The sequence below is a fragment of the Rutilus rutilus genome (genome assembly GCF_951802725.1).
Source record: "Rutilus rutilus genome assembly, chromosome: 20".
NCBI lineage: Eukaryota > Metazoa > Chordata > Actinopteri > Cypriniformes > Leuciscidae > Rutilus > Rutilus rutilus.
Genome location: NC_140225.1, coordinates 30,876,439 through 30,890,115, shown reverse-complemented (window position 1 = coordinate 30,890,115; position 13,677 = coordinate 30,876,439). Strand labels below are relative to the sequence as shown.

General features: G+C 37.5%; 1 protein-coding gene across 4 annotated transcripts in view; it reads left to right on the top strand.

Moving 5' to 3' along the window:
• Positions 1 to 13,677, top strand: part of qkib (QKI, KH domain containing, RNA binding b) — a 105,975-nt gene that overhangs the window by 51,480 nt on the left and 40,818 nt on the right. The gene's annotated exons all lie outside the window — the stretch shown is intronic.

The following is a 13,677-nucleotide window of genomic DNA, read 5'->3' as shown; positions in this document are numbered from 1 at the left end:
TCCTAAAATGTTTACAAACACATTTGTATCAATTGGCTTTATACATAAAAATGTATTTACATTGTAACTTATTCATGAACCAATATATATATATATATATATATATATATATATATATATATATATATATATATATCCCTTAACCCTATCCCCAATCCCAAACATAATTGCGTTTTAAAACGTAATCTCATTGATCACAAATTCAATGCAAATAACCGATAAACTCCATTAATTCAAGTACAATCAACTTGGATGTTTAAGTAATTTCAACTTAAATTATATTAAACTGATTTAAAAAATGAGTTGAATCGTGTATAACATAATAATACATAATAATTTATAATAATAAAAAAGTTATTGCTTAACTTATTTTGATGTGTTAAAGCTATGTAAAAACATGTTATCATAACTGATTGATCATGTAATTGTTTTTACAGTGTAGTTAATTACTAATACTCAGTACTTAAATGTATAATTACACTGTAATACTGACAACCTTAAAATAAAGTGTAACCTTATATTATATTATTCAAATGTCCTTATTGCAACTTCTCAGTGATAAAATTACTTCTTGTGGTTAATTCTCCACCGAGGTAAAAAAGTAGGCTGTTTGAATTTCTTTTATTTGACTTCTCTTCCATCGCCGATGGTCATCATTCTTACAGTTTTAACCATGTTACATTACACTGCCAATTGGCGAGTGTTAATTTTGGACCCTGGAGACAGATATATAAACGACGCATGAACAATCACACCAGATGGGGAGGAATCTGATTGGCTGATTTTGTGCACAATCTTCACGCATCCATATGCTTAAGCATATTTGTCATTTTTAACATGCACTCAGAATTCACTCATCAGCAACTGTGGCTCGACGTCTGTCCGCATGACAGACACACAGCGGTGTGATGGGACCAGTTTTGCGTGTACGAGGGGTTTGTTCGAGAGTAAACCAGCCCTGTCCAACTGAGAGACTTCGCAGGGAATAACAAGCCCTCCCCTCGCTCCTGAGAGCCGTGGGCAGGTGTTCAAACATTGTCCTTGGCCTCAGATGAGTGGGGGCCGGATCCTGTGGCCCTGCCAGGGCTCCTCTCCCAGTCAAACCCCAGTCACTGTACGACACGCTGGGGCGGAGGGGGTCACGGGACGGGCTGGAAGCACGGGGTCACATTCACTGTCCATCATTAACACTTGAGCAAACACACATGTTCATTTGAACACAAACACTCAGTTTATTATCATTGGGATTATTGGCATTTTTGGGAGCGAAGCACACAGTACGCCTGAGCTTTTGCGCAGATGTGCCCGATCACACGCTCGTCCGTCTCACATATGTATCTGATCTGGAGGCACGTTTGTGTTTCCATTAGTTGGGCAGGACCCATATTTGGACAAGTGCTGGAAGCGGATAGTTATCCGAACCCATCCCGTGTGACCGCGAAGGAGGATCGGGAGGAAAATAAAACAAGTGCTTTGTGAAAAGCACAGTTGTCATGTCGATCGCTTCATGCACATCTGGATCGGCTCTGCATCCTGTCAGAGCGCAGCTGGTCGTCCGCGTATCGGATCTCAGCTGTGTGTGTGTGTGGACCGCTGATGGCCCCGTTCTGATAGTGTGACCCGTTGGACGTTGACGGGGTCAATTGAAGCTCTTGTGCAAACATTCACATGTGTGTTTAAAGGTTCTGCGGTCTCAAGCTGCTTCGGTAGACAGCGGAAAATCTCATGCCTGTGTCCTTTGTTTCTCATGATCTCTTTACCTCCTACCTTGCATCTGTCACTCACACACATCTTTATTCACATCAATGTCCTCGAGGTTAACATTGCTCAATGCAGTAGCTCAAAGAAAATAACAATAAACGACACTTTTAAGGGATTAATGAAGTTTGGTTAATGATGGTTTCTACATACGTTACCGTTTAAAAGTTTGTGATCTGTACGATTTTACGTCAGTACGAAATGAATACTTTTATTCAGCAAGGATGCATTAAATAGATGCAAAGTGACAGTAAAGACATTAATAATGTTACAAAAGATTTCTGTTTCAAGTAAATGCTGTAACGGTTTCTACAAAAATATGATTCTTTCAACACTGATGATAATATGTTTTTCTTGAGCAGCAAATTAGAATTATGATACTGACACTGAAGACTGGAGTAATGATGCTGAAATTCAGCTTTGATACAGGAATAAACTACGTTTTACTATATATTCACATAGAAAACACTTATTTTAAATTATAATAATATTCAACAATATTACTGGTTTTACTTCAGAGCCTTGGTGAGCATAAATAGTTGGTTAAACTGTTGTTGTAAAATATTGTATATTGTATTGATTGAAATATTGTTATATATATATATATATATATGAGGAGCTCTTTTCCAAAACGCTATAAATCCATTTAAATAGGTTTCAGGAATTCTTTTTTTTTTTTTACCTAGACCCACACATTTTGTGAATATTCAATTTATCCTGTTAAAATGTTTTTGTTTTTTTTGGCTCAGTCTGAACATGTTGAACAATGATTATTAAATCAAACAACAATATTGTTGATGATAAATTCAAAGGTTTTTTTTTTTTTTTAAACGCTATAAATCCATCCTTTTTTTTTTCCAAAACGCTATAATCCATAACTTTTTTCCAAAAATTGATGGTTTGTCTTTAAAAAAAGAAGAAGAAAAAAGTCAGCAATAAATACATTGGCATTCAGTAAAGTGTCGAACCCATAAAAAGTAGAACCGTTGTCCACTTTACATAAAACAAATCACGACATGACCTTGTGTGAGTGAGAGAGTGAGAGAGTGAGTGAGTGGCGTTCACACCAAACGCGAATAGAGCGTCTGGCGCAAGTGATTTTCATGTTTAGTCAATGTTAATACGCGTTTACGTGCGTCTGGATGTCCTGCGGCGCGAATGAGGCGAATTGAGCATCTGCCACGATACGTGCGAGTGATTTGAGGGTGAGAGAGAGAGAATTCTGGTTAGTCCAGAGGATGTGTCGCGTTTAGGCTAAAAATAGGTTTGGCGCTTATCGCGGTTTGGAAAGGAACTGCATCTTGCAGTACATTTTAAACAAGGAAATATAGCGATTTGGCATGAAACGTTGATGGAGCAGTGCTAGGTTCAGTACACACAGAGGTGTAAAATACTTGAGTAATTTTACTTGATTACTGTACTTAAGTATTATTTTTGGGGATTTTTACTTTACTTGAGTACAATTAAAAATCAGTACTTTTACTTTTACTTAATTACATTTTTTAAGAAAAAAAAGTACTTTTTACTCCTTACAATTCTATTTATAGTCAAAAAGTACTTATTTTTTGGAGATCACTTCATTCTATTTTCCCTTGCTATTACCAAACCAATTGAATTGTGCTGATGCTGTTTAATTTAAATGTCATTTATTCTGCCAATGAGATTCGGTTTCACATTGGTCAGACATGTTCATTGGTCATTTGGAAGTGACATCATGTCGCATCTATTACCACAACGCACAGCACCTTGACCTGGAAATGAGAGAAATTATAACAGTCAATCACAGGGGGTCAATCCAGGGGGGCACTGTTTCATATTTTATTGAAGCCTCCCCGGACGCCACCATTGATTAGCGGACCATCACCTGCTGTTAGCATCCCATTGACTCCCATTCATTTTGGCGTCACTTTGACAGCGAATAACTTCACATCTGAGGCGTTTAAAGACTCCATTTGTCCACTATTTATTTCTAAAGAAACAAGAAAATGTATAAAAGGCTCCATTACCTTGTATCTTATGTTATGGCCCCGTAGAAGCAGTTTTTGTAAAAATAGGCTAACGATTGCGTCATAACCACGCGACTCTCTGTCGCACAGTAGAGAGATTACCGTATAGACAGGAGGAGAAGCTCGCGGGCAATCGGGGGGACGTGGAGGCAAAATGACAAAATAATTAATCAGAATACTTAGCAAAAGTTTCTCCTGCTCCAGCTCATGGACAGCTCCTACTCACACTCTCCGTCTCTGCGAGTTTCGGAAGGGAATGATTCAGATTTCTCTTGGCACAGCTACTAGAAGACAGACGGGTTGCTCACGTCACATCTACGTCGTCAAGCTCAGTTTGAGTCTGCGCAGTACGCTCGACCCCCAGGAAGTGAGTGCTTCTAATTGACTTTACTTGTCTCCGTTGAATCCAATGGGGTTGCTGTGTCCAGTTTATATACTGTCTATGGGTCAATCCAGCAGCCTAAAAGCGTACCACCCCCGGGGGCCGCCATTGGCTAACGAGCCATCACCTGCTGTTAGCATTCCATTGACTCCCATTCATTTTGGCATCACTTTGACAGCGAATAACTTTACATCTGAGACGTTTAAAGACTCCATTTGTCCATTATTTATTTCTAAAGAAACACGAAAATGTATAAAAGGCTCCATTACCTTGTATCTTACATTATGGCCCCTTAGAAGCAGTTTTTGTAAAAATAGGCTAACAATTGCATCATAACCACGCGACTCTCTGGAAATTACCGTAAAGACAGGAGGAGAAGCTCACAGTCAATTGGGGGGACGTGGAGGCATAAAGTCAAGGGAGAAGCCCATAGAGAGTCATAAAGTTGCTCCTGCTCCTAGCTCATGGACAGCTCCTACTCACACTCTCTGTTTTCTGCAAGTTAGATTTCTCTCGGCACAGCTACTAGAAGACTTACAACGGTCAGACAGGTTGCTCACGTCACATCTACGCCATCAAGCTCAGTTTGAGTCTGCGCAGTACGCTCAGCCATCAGGAAGTGAGTGCTTCTAATTTGCTTCACTTTTCTCTGTTGAAATCTATGGGGTCGCTGTGTCCATTTCTTATACTGTCTATGGTCAATCAGTGGAAGAAAATGGAGGAAGAACGTGATTCAGCTGCGAACACAGTCCAAAATCAGCCACAGGATCAAGAGCACCCGTGGCCGTACCTTAGCGAATTCTTTTCTTTTAGTGGTAAAAGCATGTTTAGTGGATTGTTTAAAAAATGTTGCATACTGGCATTAGATAGTAGTCTTATAGTTTGATAAATAAATACAATTAAATACAAACAGTTCTAAAGCAGGATAAAACCTTGTATGTGGTTCATTCACTTCATGATTTTAGAGATTAAAAGCTTAAACAAGAATCTCTAGTTTACATTATTGCTGTTACTTTTACTTCTTTAATACTCAAGTACAATTTTAATGTGGTACTTTTTTACTTTTACTCGAGTACGATTCTGGCCAGATACTTTTACTTTTAATTGAGTAAAATTTTCCCTCAGTACTTGTACTTTCACTTGAGTAACATTTTTGAGTACTTTTTACACCTCTGAGTACACAGCAAAATGACATGACAAACAAATTTTTTTTTTAAATGGCGTTTATCGCATTTTGGAAAAGAGCTCTTCATACAGTATATAACCTATCAATATAAAACACTCATTTTAGCTGCTGTTAATTTACCGTAAGCTGCGTTTGTGTGTACATGCGTGTGTGAGAATCATGACACGAAGGACAAGGATGTTTGACAGTCGGCTGTAGTTCTCTCGGTGTGTTTAAGCGCAGCTTTTCCCCCGACGCAGGCGACGCGAGGCGACAACACAGTCGGCTTTCATCAGCGCTACTTCTTTGGCGTCGGGTTTGGTGTGTCCCGGGCTTTAGAGAGCTCTTAAAAGCTTGAGTTCTTATGTTTTCCCGTCAAAGCTCAGGATAGTTGCTAGTGAAGGGTAATTTGCTACTGTATGCATTCCTGTGACATTTTTGTCATTGAATATCTTTCTCCAGGTATGGCAGAGATATATTGAATAGTAATTCCACTGGCAGTTCATGTCTATTTGCATCATTATTACTGTTGAGGAGGAGATTTTCTCTCTGACTGCTCCTGTAGTTCATGGACTCACACTTGTTGCAACAGCAGCTTTCAACAGCTTAATCTCATGAGATACCTTGAGCGTTTTCCACTGTTAAAACAATTTCAAATTGTGGATGGCCTTCAAATATAATTTAGTTAGTCTTTTTCTGTCTAACCTTCTCCTTGAGCTCAACTTTGATGTAAAGGAAAGAGACAAGTGGCAAAACAGCACTCATTAACTTACATTCAGCTCTCACCTTCAACTAACTGCCCCACTGTAAAGCAGAGACGACTAAACAAGTTATTCACGGTCAGACACACACATACAGACATAATGATTTTTATACTGTGCAAACTGTATATTCTCTCCCCTTACACTAACCCTACCCATCACAGAAAACGAGCGCATGTTCACATTTTCAAAAAACATCCCTTAGTGTGATTTATAAGCTGTTTTCCTCATGGGACCAAAAAATGTCAAGGACATTGACATGGATTTCGGAGATTGCCATCTTAGTGGGGACATTTTCTTTCCATAATGTAGGATTTACCAGGACCACACACACACACACACACACACACGTGTAAACACACAAACACAAGCACACACACACGCGCATAAGCACACAAACACATGCACACGTGCACACACACACAAACACACACACACTTTCGCAGCTTCCAAGTGGAAATTACTTGTTACAAATAATTTCTTAGCATTTAAAAAGCATTAGATTGTATTTGTCTCATGTATGAATTTAGAGTACAGTAAAAAATTACAAAGCCGATACAGATCATTTTCATTCTATGGTCAATAACTGAATAAATGACCAATACAAAATTCTGCAAAATAGAATAGTAAATAAAAAAATTCAACCCTAAAACTAAAATCAATTAGTAAATGCTTCAAGAACTTTAAGCATCACAACATTATGATGTACAAAAATGTTATTAGTGTTATTAAGTGTTATTATATTATTGTAGTACTTTTAAAGATTAGCTTGAATGATGGCAAATATAATTTAAATGTAAAAAAATATATATATAATTAAATTATTAACAGATTTATTCAATTTAAATGTCATCCTTCAAAACAAAGCCATGGGATTCAAAGAAAAAGCAGTGTACACTGAATAAATTGTAGAAGAGCCCGCAGGGCTCTGGGACTCTGACGCTGAAACCCAAAGCTGCGATGAAGCGTGTTGTCTTGCTGATGTTGCCGTCATCTTTGTTCTGACTGGGTCTGTCAGAGAGACTCAGCTGCAGTGTTGGACCCGCTGGCAATTACTGTTATTAGTGCTGTCACAATCACTTCATCCTCTCGCAGCATCACTAAACAGACCTGCGGATCTGTGTGTGTGTGTGTGTGTGTGACAGTGTTTTATTTCTGGGTCTCCTTCTCGCATTTTGCATGCATATTAAAGTGATTGTTCATGCATAACCATGGCAGTAGTTTAAACACTTTGGGCCTCATTTATCACGAGTTCAGAAATCATCTTACAACACTAAATTATTCAAGTTAGTGTATAAGTATTAAAGTTATTGTAAATTTCCGTCCAGTTACATTTAAATATATCATTCGTCACATGGTATCACATAAAGTAGCTTTCTTTCATGTTGCATTATATGTGATCAATAACACATACTTATGTAATTCATACTGCAATGAAAATGACGTATTGCTTTTGTCCCTACTTCCAAATCCAGCGTCAGTCAAACAAGTGATAATAAAGGTAAACAAGGCTTTATGGAATCCTCAGAAATGAACAGAAACTCAAGTGTGAGAGTAGAATTGTGAACTGAAATGTGTTTGTCTGGCAGAAAGTCTGACGAAATATCTCTGACACAGGTTGTGAACCTCTTTTCTTTCGTTCTTTAAATCCTCTAACAAGACGCTTTGATGTAACTAGGCTTTTACACCCCCACCAAATCGTCTGGATTTGAGGGCAAAGCTCTCTGTCGTTCTTCTAAATCTATTCCGATAGAGACTGGTGTTTGGTATTCTCTGCGCTGTGCTGGAGTTTTTCATAAGATTTGAAATTTAGACACCGTACTATCAAGTTTGTCTGTCCTTAACAGTTAGCCATGAAGACTTTTCAGTGTTTTTAGGGCTGGGCGATAAGATCATCAAGATAACATTTTTCATATCAGTCGATAATTATCACAATAAATGTCAAATCTTTATTTCTTTCGAGTTTGAAGGCATATTTACGCTCCTAAGTGAAAGTTGTAGAAACCAGATGGTTAATTGTGCTTTTAAACTACTCTTCATTGTCAAAACACGACAAACACGACTTAACGGTTTTGAATTCTTTACATTTTTCCAGTCATTTCTCCTTAACAAAAATAAATATCTTAATGGAAAAATGTATTTCTTAGTGTCTGAATGCGCTAACGATTAATATTGTCTTTGATGACGCGTATCTTCAGCACAGTTTGCAGTGCAGGCTGCCGTATTAACAATATTACATGTTTTGTCTCTTGGAAATGCACATTTGACAGTAGCTTGAGTTAGGATGCAGATGTAAATTTATGTTCATTAACAAAAACATTAACATCTGTAAAAAAAAACTGATTCATTTTCATATGGTGAAATTTAAATATTCTGATTGTTTGAGTTTTATTCAAATTAACCATTGCTCTTCTATAGTAGCATACATTACACCTCACTACTATGGTAAAATGTAACTATATGGTTTCTATGGTATTTGTATGAAAAACAGTAGCCTAAATACATTTAGTATCAATGCAAAAATGCTATAGCTTAATCACAATACTGTGATTATATTCCTTTACTCCTTTAATACATTTAAATACACGTCTACAATAATAATATACTAAAATTCGATATGAATATCCTACATTTCTGCCACAATACCATGGTGCAGTTAGTGTTACTACAGTAAATCCAGTAAATGGTAAATGATGGTGATTTGTAGATTGAAAAGCCTTTGTCAAAAAGTTTGTCAGCGCTGTTTCATCTGGCTTTAAACTAGTTTAAATCACAGAGATATTTGTGTTCTTTGCTGAATTCAAGCGCTTGGATCTCACAGCACTGTTTAGTGGTCATGTGACCGAGACGATCAGCGCGTAAACGCATCTTCTCTAGTAAGCTCGCGCTGCCGTTTGAACTTTGAACCGAGTGGCGCGGTTTAAATGAGTAGTGCTGTTTCGTTTTGCTTTTTGCACATAAACATTATATTGAACATTTATCGAACTCTTGTAATAATTTGCCCAGCCCTATCAACATGGTTGACCCGAATCATTGCATCATCAAAACATGAACCTGCTCTGAGCCATGCATTATTACTCCTCTCTGACCATGTTTACATGCACATAACATTTTTAATCATCAACCTGCAAATGCACATAACATTTTTATCTTAATATATGATTTTTTTTTTCAAATTGTTAGAGCCATGCTGTGTGTGCTCCAACATACGGTTGCAACATGCAGTTACACTTTGGGCTTTTACTCAGTGTCAGCTTTTACTCAGTGTCGGCTCCCATTCCCCTCTCTTCATATCTGTCCTCCTACTGTCTTATCTAAATAAAGGCAAAAAAACACAAAAATATAACTTTAAAAAGACTTAGTTCATATTGCAGTTACATAAGCCGTAACTTGATTTCCATAATCCAATTAAGCCAATATGACAGCTGTCACATCCTAGTATTACTCTGAATTCTAAACACGAATGTTATTCTGAATGCTATGAGATAGAAGTTATAGAACATATTTTTAGAACTGTTTAAAAACATTAAAGCTAAATTGTGTTATGCATCACCAAACAGAATGAGAGGGGACTTTTGGGTTTGTCTTGTTTCTTTGCTTGTTTTTTTTCAAACTGATATCCCGGCCCCATCTGCAATTGGTCGGACAAACAGGTAGTCCCACCCCAAACTAACACTGGTTGCCATGTTTGACAAAACAAAGCAATGTTTTGAAGAGTCACAGTGTTCATGGAAACCAACCTACAAATTGTTTGCTCATAGCTGTCACTACACATTAAGCCGTAATATGAGAATTTTTAAACATCAACAAAATTACACATTTCAGCCTTTAAAGAAATGAACATGAATCAATATACAGATGGCTGAAAGCACTGCAAGAATTGCATTTTGTTGTGCTGTTGTCAAGGACATGAATGAGAATAAATGAGTTGATTCGATTACTGTGAACAACTGTGATGTAAATTATTGTACTACTTACACTGAGTTGAAATCCCAAGAGCAACCTTAAAGGGTGAACCAGAATATAGACCTTAATCAGAAAATGATTTGCATGTAAACGTGGTCACTGTGGTGAAATATACCTCATTACACTCCCCCTTACTCATCTCTGCATGTGCCATCGTCCTCTCCCACCCGAGTCGGGATATTGTTCCCAGAGCCTTCCACCGAGGGGTCGGCGCTCCTTCAGAGAGGCATTATTGCCTCGGGAAGGATTACAAAAGAGCAGGACAATGGATTTATGGACATTGATTACGCCACAGCTCAGAGACGGCGCACGAGGGGAGAGAGGTGTAAACAAAGGCCTAGTCGAGGGCCTCGCAGTCGGACATATTTCCTGCGTCGGACGTTGAAGGAGCGTCACCTGGGCTACCAGCCTGTCACTGCGGGAAAAACAAGTGTCTCAGCTGTAGCTTACCCTCAGATAGACTGACACACACATGCATACACACACCACTTCTGCTCCAGTCCCTTCTGGCTGTCTCTGCCCAGTGTTATTGACAGCGTGGCTGTGGGTGGGTGACAATCAGCCTCAGAAGATCAATTTTTAGCACTTGTCACAACTAAGGAAAGCCAAGTAAATCAGCCAAGCGAAACCAAGAGGCCGAACGAAAAAGGAAGTGACCTCATAACACCCAAGCACCAACGTCCTGAATGATAAATCATATTGAGTGTGTTGGGCGACACGCACCCCTGTTTTCTCCCCTTCATCACTTCGCACTGAAAGGGGCAACAATGGATCCTTAATGAAAATCAGCAGGCAGAACGCGGGAACACAGGCGCAGATGCTGATTGCCATCTCTTTCCCATTTGCAGTCACGGGGAGAAAAAACGAGCACTGTTTGCATATTTGATTATTGCATAAATCAGATCTTGATTTTTTTTTCTTGTAAAATCCTACAGGAAAATTTGAGCAATGTCAAATCAAGCCAAATGCAGACAAACAAAAGCGGCAGCGTAGGAAAAGTGTAACGAGCTTTCAACTTAATGTGCGCTGGGTTTCTATCAGTTAAGCGGTTTGCCCTCAGCAATCTTCAACGGCTTTTAACCACAAGTTTCTGTCATACAATTTAGTTTTTAAAGTCCCTATGTTTCTGCTCCACTAGCTGCACCAAACAAAACTGCATATTAATTTCTGAAGAAAATGTGAGCGATACTTGCCTGTCCCAATTTGTCACCATAATGCTTGGGTTTCCAGGGCATTATTATGCAGTTGCTATTAGGTGTTGCGAAGGGTTGCTATTCTGTTACTACATGCTTTCTAGGTGATCGCATACTGGCCCTACTAATGTTTCCAAACAGGTTTCCAAAACACTTCTACTGCTCCTCATCTGCCATTGGTCTGACCTAACACATAGCCACGCCCCCAACTCACTCCATTGGTTAAGCTGCTGTTGCTGTGTGCTGGTCTAGATTCTCAAACAAACATTTGTTTTGAATGTTTTGAAAGTGCCTCAGAGCCACAATGTGTATGTTTTTCAGCTAAATCATTCTACAAATGGCTTACTTATATTTGTCTCTATATATTAAGCTAAGTTAAAAGCGTATTTAAAAAAAAAAGAATAAAAAAAAAGCTGTGAGCACTGAAGTAGTGAAGCAGTGAACTAGTTTTGATTTGTTGCTCATGCTATTGTCACCTCTCTCTGCTAGCTGTGAAGCTTTTGTCACTGCCTGTCTGGAGACTGTATGAATTTTACTTTTATAGAGACAGGATGACATATACATGGCATCCTGACTTCTGCTTTGGTAGAGCACAGTAAAACAAAGAAGCAGCTTCTCCGTTTTATTTTTACTTTCACATCCTCTCTGTTAGTCTGTGTTTTTATTAGATTTGCTTTTGCGCTTTGGTGTATCAAGGTTTCAAACCCCACAGCAAGAGAGGGAGGTGAGACAAGCCCCAACTTCCTTCTTGAACTTCATCATATCCAAACACACATATACTGTATTTCTGGTGAACTCGTTGAAAACATACATTGTTGCCAAGGGTTCAAGAATTATGCCCCAAATGACGCACTATACACTATACACTTATACTATGCACTCTATGTACTCTACCATCTAGCGCAGGAGTCACCAACCCGTCGATCTTGGAAGCATTTTAAGTCGATCGCGAAGAGTTTTCAAAATCAGAGATCAAAATCATTTTTTTTTTTTTATTCATTATTATTTATTAATTTAAAATGCACCATGTGTGAGCCTATTGTGTGTAGTAAATGGTGTCTAGGGGAGGGAAATGGGTATATCTGTCCAATCAAATAGCCTATAGTTTACATATAATGTCTGTAAAACAACCGCTGACTTAAGCCTTGTTTATACTTTCGCCTTGCACCGCAGCGCTAGCCTCCGCTGACTGCGCGCGCACCTCCCCAAACAGACGAGGCATTTATACTTGACGCAACGGTAACACTTTAGAATACTGTATCTTACTTACTGCATAACTAATTAGGAATTATTGAGGAACTAATAGATAATTATTTATTAACACTTAAGTCACTACTGTTAACTACTAAGGAAGATGTGTTAACTAATTAGTATGTAATAGAATTGTATGATTGTGTTAAGTTTCAGTTAGTTAATCAATAACTAATGAATTATGTCATAACTCTTGAAGAACTATTATTAATTATCTATTAATTAATGTGCAAGAAAAATAACTAAGAAGTAACTACTAATGAACAGTCATACACAGTGGTTACTACAATAAACCGTTTTATTTTAGCAGTGGAGTGGTGGATGAAGTACACAAATCAAGTACTTGAGTAAAAGTACAGATAACCCAATAAAATATTACTCCAGTAAAATGATAAACTATTGGCCTATTCATTTTCAAAATTACCTTAGTAAATGTACAAAGGTAATTACGTGAAAAGTAAAAAGCACTGATCAATGTTTTTTATTTTATTTTCTAGCCAGTTTTAGTCATTCTTCAGCACTAATAAGAAAGATAAGTGCAGACATTTACTAGGCTATATATTGATCTGCAAATAAGCAAACTTTTTATTTAATTAGCAAAATGTATCATAATGTATGATAACTTATCTATTTTACAAAGGTTTAGATAATACCGTTAATAATGTGTTTTTTACAGTAAGGTTGATTTGAGTCAGAAGTATGTGGTAATTCTGTATTAATTACTAATGAGTTTCCTATATTCTCACTTTAGAATACTGTTCCAGGTTCCAAGTAATTCCTGAAGAATTATCTAATAATTATTTGTTAATTACCAATTAATTTCCTTATATGTTCACTTTAGAATAGTTTCAGGTTATAAGTAGCCTAATTCCTGGATAATTATTTGCTAATTATTTATTAATTACTAATGAGTTCCCTATATTCTCACTTTAGAATACTGTTCCAGGTTCCAAGTAATTCCTGAAGAATTATCTAATAATTATTTGTTAATTACCAATTAATTTCCTTATATGTTCACTTTAGAATACTGTTTCAGGTTATAAGTAGCCTAATTCCTGGATAATTATTTGATAATTATTTATTAATTACTAATGAGTTCCCTATATTCTCACTTTAGAATACTGTTCCAGGTTCTAAGTAATTCCTGCAGAATTATTTGATAATTATTTATGAATTACAAATAAGTTCCCTATAT